This window comes from Nothobranchius furzeri, chromosome 7 (genome assembly GCF_043380555.1).
Source record: "Nothobranchius furzeri strain GRZ-AD chromosome 7, NfurGRZ-RIMD1, whole genome shotgun sequence".
NCBI lineage: Eukaryota > Metazoa > Chordata > Actinopteri > Cyprinodontiformes > Nothobranchiidae > Nothobranchius > Nothobranchius furzeri.
Window position 1 is genome coordinate 25,332,838 of NC_091747.1, and position 8,769 is coordinate 25,341,606.

Consider the following 8,769-nt stretch of genomic DNA (forward strand, 5'->3'; position numbering starts at 1 on the left):
AAACCAGCAGCTGAAACTGGTTTCCAGGACGTACACCATGTATCTAACCAGTCTGTTCCCTACTGGTTGACCACATGTGTCACAGAGACCTAACCACATGTGTGCACTTATCACTGTGTTCCCACAGGTTTTTACCCATTTAGACGAGAGTCTGAGTCAGTCACAAACTAAACACACAGACTTCAACAACTCTGGTTTCTCTGCTAATAACGAGAAATTCAGTTCAATTCAATTCAAGTTTATTTCTAAATCGCCAAATCATGACAAGAGTTGTCTCAAGGACCTTCACACAATACAGGTCAGTTCATTAAGCCAATCAGTAAAAGGTATATCATAAATCACACTGATGTATGATGGAGCTTGATTATTAAGAGCTTTATATGTGAGAAGAAGGATCTTAAAATCTATTCTGAATTTAACAGGTAGCCAATGTAGGGAAGCTAAGACAGGAGAGATATGGTCTCTCTTTTTAATTCTCATCAGAACTCTAGCTGCAGCATTTTGGACAAGCTGAAGACTTTTAACTACATTCTGTGGACGTCCTGAGAGTAATGAACTACAGTAATCCAGTCTTGATGTAATAAATGCATGAACTAGTTTTTCAGCATCACTCCTGGAAAGTATGCTTCTAATCTTAGCAATATTCCGAAGGTGGAAAAAGGAAATCCTACAAACCTGTTTAACCTGGGATTTGAATGGCATGTCCTGGTCAAAGATAACACCAAGGTTCCTTACTTTGTTCTCGGAGATTAATGTAATGCCATTCAAGTCAGGCGATTGGCTAAGCAATTTCCTTTTCTGGATTTCTGGTCCAAAGATGAGAATTTCCGTCTTGTCTTGATTTAAAAGCAAAAAGTTTAGAGTCATCCAATTTTTTATGTCCTCAAGACAAGCCTGTAATCTACCTAACTGATTAGGTTCATCAGGGTTAATGGATAAATATAACTGAGTATCGTCAGCATAACAGTGGAAGTTTATCCCATGCTGTCTAATGATTTTCCCAATTGGGAGCATATATATAGTAAAAAGATTTGGTCCAAGCACTGAACCCTGTGGTACTCCACAAGTAACCCTGGAGTATGAAGACGATTTGTCATGTACGTTTACAAAATGAAATCTGTCAGACAGGTAGGATTTAAACCAGCCTAACGCTGTTCCTTTGATCCCTACATGTTCAAGTCTTTCTAAAAGAACATTGTGATCAACTGTGTCAAAAGCAGCACTGAGATCTAACAAGACTAGAACAGACACAAGATTCTTATCTGAGGCCATAAGAATATCATTTGTAACTCTCACTAATGCAGTTTCAGTGCTGTGATACTCTCTAAAACCAGACTGAAATTCCTCAAACAGAGCATTAGTGTTTAAATGCTCACATACTTGGATGGCCACTATTTTCTCCAGGACTTTGGATAAAAATGGAAGGTTAGATATTGGTCTATAATTCATTGGGTCATCTGGATCCAGAGAAGGCTTCTTAAGTGAAGGTTTGATTACAGCAATCTTAAAATCCTGTGGTACATACCCATTTACTAAGGATAGATTGATTATATTCAGTGTTGGGCAAGTTACTTCAAAACTGTAATGCATTATTTATTACGTGTTACCCTCATTTGAAAGTAATTCATTACATTACAATATTACTAATTAAAAAATATAAGACATTACACTACTTTTGCATTACTTTAAGTTACTTTCATCAAAAAAAAACTTCAATATGAATCTGGTAATGTGACGCTCAGTGAGCTCATGACATATATGTGGAAGGTGATGTGGTGTCTGAGCTAGGATTGCTGTTAAAACAGTCAGATATAATAACAGTGCTTTAAAATGATTGTTTATTAAATAAAAGCAACAACATTCTGTACTCTCAGCATGCTGCCATCTTATATTAACTGAGCAGGGAGTGAGGTGGTGGGGGCTCCAAGCTTATATTTGCCTTGGTCGCCAAATGCCTTGATACGGCCCTGGATGTGGGACTGACTTCTGGGGTGATCTGATTCTCTCACATGTATGAATATTAAATGTTTATATATTATTGCTTTTCACTGGTAAAATGTGTATTGGGGATAAATCTACCTACTTTTTTTTCTTTTCAAGCACTTTGTTTTGTTTTCTTGATTTTATTTGAATAACTTCCGGCCCTTTCTCTCTCTAACCTTCCTGCATGCTGCATGCTTTCTCCGTCTTCCAGAAAAACTGTTTGCCAGATTTCCTACTTTCTAACTAATCAGCCAAAGGGATCTACCGAACGCAAAAACAATAAATAATAAAATAAAAAAGCTTAATATGTGCTGCACTCCAGCAGCAATGAGTCGAAATCACCGGGGAACTCAGCTGAAAAGTACATGAAGTACCAGAGAATATGGGCGGATATAAACGATCGCAAATGAATGACTTGGTTTTGGTGGAGCGATTTTGTGACTATAACAGCGGCCGCGCGCAGGACGCAGCTGGAGTATTTGAGCCGTTACCGCTGCGTCCTCTCTGCTCATTGAATGCCCGCAAAGCTGAGTCCATAAATGATGTCATATATGTGGATACTGGATCTTTTGCCAGGCTTCCCGCAAATTGAATATTTAGGAAACCCACATGTTGATTCTGGGTTTAAAAATGCATTGTAATTACCGCGTTACTGTCAATTGTACCGAGTAAATATTACCAATTTCTTTCCCTGTAATGCCTTACATTACCAAATTACAGCAAAAAGCAATGCATTATAGTAATTAATTACTTTTGTACCACGTTACTCCAAACACTGATTATATCCAGAATGGGGGCAGTAACCAAAGGAAATGCATCTTTAAATAATTTGGTTGGGATTGGATCCAAAATGCAAGTTGAAGGTTTAGATGAAGCTAATATTTTTGATAACTCTGAAAGCTCAACTGGATCAAAACGGTTCAAGCACAGATGAGGTTCTACAGTCACCTCTGAAGCTGCCTCACTTACTGAGGAAGAAGAAATTGCATTAGGGAGGATGCTAAAGATTTTGTTTCTAATAGAATTAATTTTACTTGTGAAAAATCCCATGAAGTCATTGCTGCTGAGGGCTAAGGGAATAGATGGCTCAGAGCTATGATTCTGTGTAAGTTTAGCAACTGTACTGAAAAGAAATTCAGGACTATGCTTATTCTCCTCAATTAATGCTGAGAAATAAGCAGTTCTAGTTTGTTGAAGCTTACTTTTATAAAGCACAAGACTATTTTTCCATGGTAGGTAAGCCTCCTCGTGGTGCGTAGAGCGCCATGTTCTCTCCAATTTCCTAGAGTTTTGTTTTAAGGTTCGTAAATGAGAATTAAACCAGGGAGCCAACTTCCTGTCCCTAATTACCTTCTTTTTTAAAGGGGCAACATCATCTAATGCCACACGTAAAGAGGAATTAACATGATGAACTAAGGCATCAATTTGTGAGGGGCTAGAACTGAAAATATTGCCCTCTGCTACGTTCCTCTGAGATGCTGAGGACAGTAAAGATGGAACAATTGATTTAAAAGACACAACTGCATTGTCAGATAGAGACCGACTATAGTGAAATTTACTTTCATGTCTCGAGAACTCAGTTATAAAAAACTCAAAAGTTATCAGAAAGTGGTCCGAGAGGACTGGATTATGTGGAAAGATTGTTATTTCCTCACACTCAATGCCATAAGTCAGCACAAGGTCCAATGTATGATGGCAGGAGTGGGTGGAGCTACCGTAAATCCTCTAATACAGGCCCGGGTCTGTATTTGACTCAAGCTCATCAAGCTCCAGGCCTTTATTGGAAGGAGGACCAGAATTAGAGGCAGGCCTCTATTTCTATTTGAGCAAAATGAACTAATGGTTCGCTGGAGTTTTTGACAATTAAAATTGCGCCCACATTTTCAAAGTTAAACACATTTCTTTTAACAACGGTAGTTTCTGCTTCAGCCATCTCCCCCCTCCCCCTGCCGCAAACTCACTGATGCGCCTGCAGCCTCTCGGAGTTCCTGCTGCTCTAAACATTAAAATAATTATTTCATTTTCTGTTCCTCACTTCTGATTACCTTCAATGGTGTCTGTTTGTTGCAACCACCAGGTACAAACACTAACTTGTTTTTATTTGACTATTTTTCTGTCCTGCCTGTTTATTATCTTCCTGGATCTCCTCTCAATCCTAAAGAAAAACTGCTACCTGGCTTCATATATATTCACCTTATGAGTTACCTTTGAACTGCAGTTCTAAAAGATCTACCGACCGCAAAAACAGCGGAGTGCGAGCCGGCCGCATCAGTTAGGTGCGTCACCGAGGACAAAACAGGTGATGCGCCCCGATCCACAGCAGCGAAACGCATCAGGCACAAATAAAAGAATAAAAGACAGGAAACATAAAAGGAAATGAGCCGACATGAACGATTAACGATAAATTAGTTTTTGAGGTGGCGACACCTGATTTGATAATGTTACTGTGGCCGTGCTCAGGACACAGATGTCTGGAGCGCGTCAACAATCAGAGCTTTGCATGCGCAAGCTGGTTAAGGTTAGGATGGGGGTGAGGGGAAGGTTAAATTGCAAGAGGGTAAAGGTCACAATTTGGTTAAATGTCCGTTTTACGGCGGGTATCAGTACCGACGCTCTGGCACAGCGCGTCGCCTCTCGACGCGCAGGAGCTTGTCACCTGCTGACAGCAGGCTGCTGTCTTTTCCGTGGACTGCATCTTGCCGGTCATTATCACGTGACAGCGACTAGTCGATGACAGGCATAAAAAGTCACTATAGAGCGGTGAAGTCGACTAGTGACTAGTTCATACAACCCCTGCTACTGCTCCCCAGAGTGTTCTGCAGCATAATCAGCACGTTCTCTTTGAACTTGATATCAAATTTTCGCCTCCTCTTCGTCTCCGCACGGTTAAAGTTACCCTCGCGGTCTATCACTGGCAAATCAAAAGTGAGACGATGACACGACCGCCCCCCGTACTTGCTTGTTACCACATTCCACCCGGCCACAATAAAAAACCGGCCATTATTCACCTCCGCCGACTCCGATACCGGCCAAAATATGATACCCGGCAGTTAATTAAATACAGGCTAATATTAGAGGATTTACGGTATGTATTCTTTGGGTAAAACCAATTGAGTCTAAGCTATTACTAAAGGCTACACTGAGGCTATCATTTTCGATGTCCACATGAATGTTAAAATCCCCCACTACAATGACCTTATCAGTATTTAGCACCAAATCAGATAAAAAATCTGATCTGATCCAAAAACTCAGAGTAAGGGCCTGGTGGACGATATAAAACTACAAACAAGAGTGGTTTTACAGTTTTGCAATCTGGATTAGGAAAACTAAGAATAAGATGTTCAAAAGAATTGTAGCTATTAATTGGTAAGGGATTGATTAATAGGTCTGAATGAAAAATGGTTGCTACTCCTCTTCCTCACCCTGTACTTGGAGCAATATGATGAATTAAATAATTGGAAGGAGTCGACTCGTTTAAACTAACATTTGCCACCATAATGTACCTTTAAGTAGGAAGTAGATAAAAATCATCCAGACATTGTGAAGTTTGCAAAATGATCCAGTTTCTTCTCACAGGATGTCATTTTGAAGGCAATGGCCAGACTTAGCATCAGAATCCTTGCTACACTTTACCGTCGGTATAAAAATGAACAATTACAGATTCTAAATGTTCTTGGCTATTCTGTAATAAAACTCCTTTCTTGGAGGGGTGAAAAATGGTACACCGCACACGTCACTGGATGCTGCGGTTGTTGGAGTTAGCATAAACACACTTAGTTATTAATCAACAGGTGAACTAAAATGGTTAAAATCTGATGTTAGTCCAGATCTGGACAAGTGGGGGAGTAGAGGGAGGTGGAGTGTACAGTCGGTAAAGACGGCTCTCCCTTGCCCTGCCTCCAACATGCCTCCATCTAAAAGGCTAGGTTATCCAGAGTTATCTCTGTAGTTATGCTGCTATAGGCTTAGACTGCTGGAGGACATACTGCCCATTTTCCACACTCTACTGCTTTCTTCTCCAATCTGCTCTTTAACTGTATTATTTCCTGCTATTTCAGCTGTTAACTTTATTTTCTCTTTAAGTGTTTTTCTCCCCAGAAGAAGCTACAATGATGTTCTGCTGAGCTGTGGTGGCCTCATGGAGGGGGCCATCGTCTAGCGCACTGCTGCTAACCACTTAAACATTCTCCCTCTCCTGATAATAACTTTTTACTCTCTTTGACATTGAATGTGCTACTACTAGTTTACCCGTTTAATTACAGGTTCACTAGGACAATACAATACAGTTTATTGTGCGTGTTTATGCAAAATCACAATGTAGCCATTTTCATTTTTACTGATTGGCTTAACCCTTACCTCACATTAGAGCATTTTTTTGTGCTCTAATGACTTTAATGTTAGAAAATTTAAACGTTGGGTAAGGGTTAATGACCTGACCTGTATTGGAGTGTTAGCTGTGGGAAGGTCCTTGAGACGACTCTTGTCATGATTTGGCGCTATATAAACAAACTGAATTTAATTAAAATAGTTACACTTTATTCTACTTTGTTGTCCCAATGGAGCACAAACATGTCAGAACTCTGCATGCATTTTAAACTAATTAGCAACATCAGAGGTAAATGGTCTGTTTTTGTTAAGCACCTTCTTAGGGTTCTACAACCCCCCAAGGTGCTTCACAACACAATCTGCCATTCATCCATTCACACGCTGGTGGTGATGAGCTACGACATAGCCGTAGCTGCCCTGGGGCGCCCTGACAGAAGTGAGACCTGCCGATCACAGGCGCCACCGGTCCCTCCGACCATTTTCTCATATGTGGACATCTCTCCTCTGACTGGCTAACAACAGTACGACTCTACCACTGACTCTGGTTGTTCTGCAGCATTGATGTTTTACCTCCACAAATAACACAAGCCTGGAGGAGTTCTGCTGTGTGATGGAGTTGCTAATGGTAACAGTTACCTTTTACCAGCAGAGACGTTCTCGGCTGTTTCCTGGACACTAAACCAACTACCAGGGACGAAATTTTGATTTCAGAAGTGGGGGGGACTCAGCAGGCTTGTGCGGATTTGGGGTGGGGGGTGTTATGTAAAGACCCCTTGACACGTCACGTGCCCATCTCAATAATTTTTCCATCCTCAATATATATATATATATATATATATATATATATATATATATATATATATATATATATGTATATATATATATATATATATATATATATATATATATCTCAAAGTAAAAAAATGTACAACTCTATTATTATTTTTATTTATTATCATTATTGAAGTGCAGTTTTGGCTGTTGACAATGGATAGGCCATTGTATTTATTGTTTTGGGTCTTTTTTTATTGTTTTTGGTGCAACATTTTCTAACAGGGAGTGAGATTCCTTTTTTATTTAATTTTTGTTTGTTATTTTTATTCATTTAGAAGTTCTGGTTCTGGACATTTCAATGTTAAATGAAGGTTTATTTGTTGCATTTTAAAGGGTGTACTTGCATTATTATGATATATTAACATTATATTAGTGGCTATTTTGGTCTAGATAATGTTGACAATATCGTTTATCATCAACAATTTGTTGGACAAAATATCGTCCAGCAAAATTTGTTACTTTCCCAGGCCTAGTCAAAAGTATAAAAATTATTTATACATAAACGGTCCCTCCTGAGATCTGGCCGTTTGTTCATTTGCTGTGTTAGAGGACATGCTGAACTAATGTTTTACACATGATCATCACCCTAACATTTGAGTGTATAAAAACATATTAAATATGTTTTTTTCCCTTAAAAGTGTTTAAACAGTTGTTGCATTTCAACACACAAAAAATAAATGGAAAAAATAAGATAAATCTAATGAAAAGTGTACATCTTTGACATTAAGCTTAAAAAATCTGTTGACGATGATGATACTGTTCATTTTTCAGAGCTTTTTAATGTGAAAATATACATTGCAATAGATAAGTTTACAATAAAGTTAAATGATAAAAGTTTTGAAGTTACACTTCTACTACTACTAGTAATAATAATTATGATGATAATAGTAATAAAAAAAATAATTATTATAATAATACGAATAAATTGTGTCTGAGGAGTCAGTTATGTGGAGGAGATGAGTTTGTAAAAGTTAGTTTTGAGTATGTTTGTGAAGGAGGAGGTGAGTCTGAGCTTAATGCAGGGGTGTCACATGTTCCAACTTACGTTTTGACTTTGAAAGAAGTCTCTTATCCACTTTTCATTTTCTTGACATGCTGCCTCCTGGCTGTGCCTAACTACCAAATACTCACAAATGAACACTTATTCAAATGTTATGTAATGGAAGCTGAGCTGAGCTCTGATATTACACAGCGTCTATTTGACGATGTGACTCAGTACCGGTGTTCCCTAGCGGCTCCAAACTAGCAAAACAACGTGAGCACGTTCTGACTGTTTACAACTTGAGTGACAGCAGCAACAGCCAATAATACGTTAGCAAGTATCAGCAGAGCCAATAGATTAGCTTTTGGGCGGGTCTAATAGTAAACCGGTTTCCGTTTCAGTCCTAGTGCTCAACCAAATCCTTTTAATGGAGCGTAACATTGTTTTTGGACGGAAAAAAGTGCAGGGGACCAAAACTGCCTTTTGAAAAAGTGGGGGGGACATGTCCCACCCGTCCCCCCCCAAAATTACGTCCCAGCCAACTACAGCCTTCCCCGTTGTGAGTCCAGATGGGTGAGTCCATGAATGTTAGTGACAGTGTGACGTAGATCTGTCAGGCTTTTCTGATCCTAGAGTTTCACCGC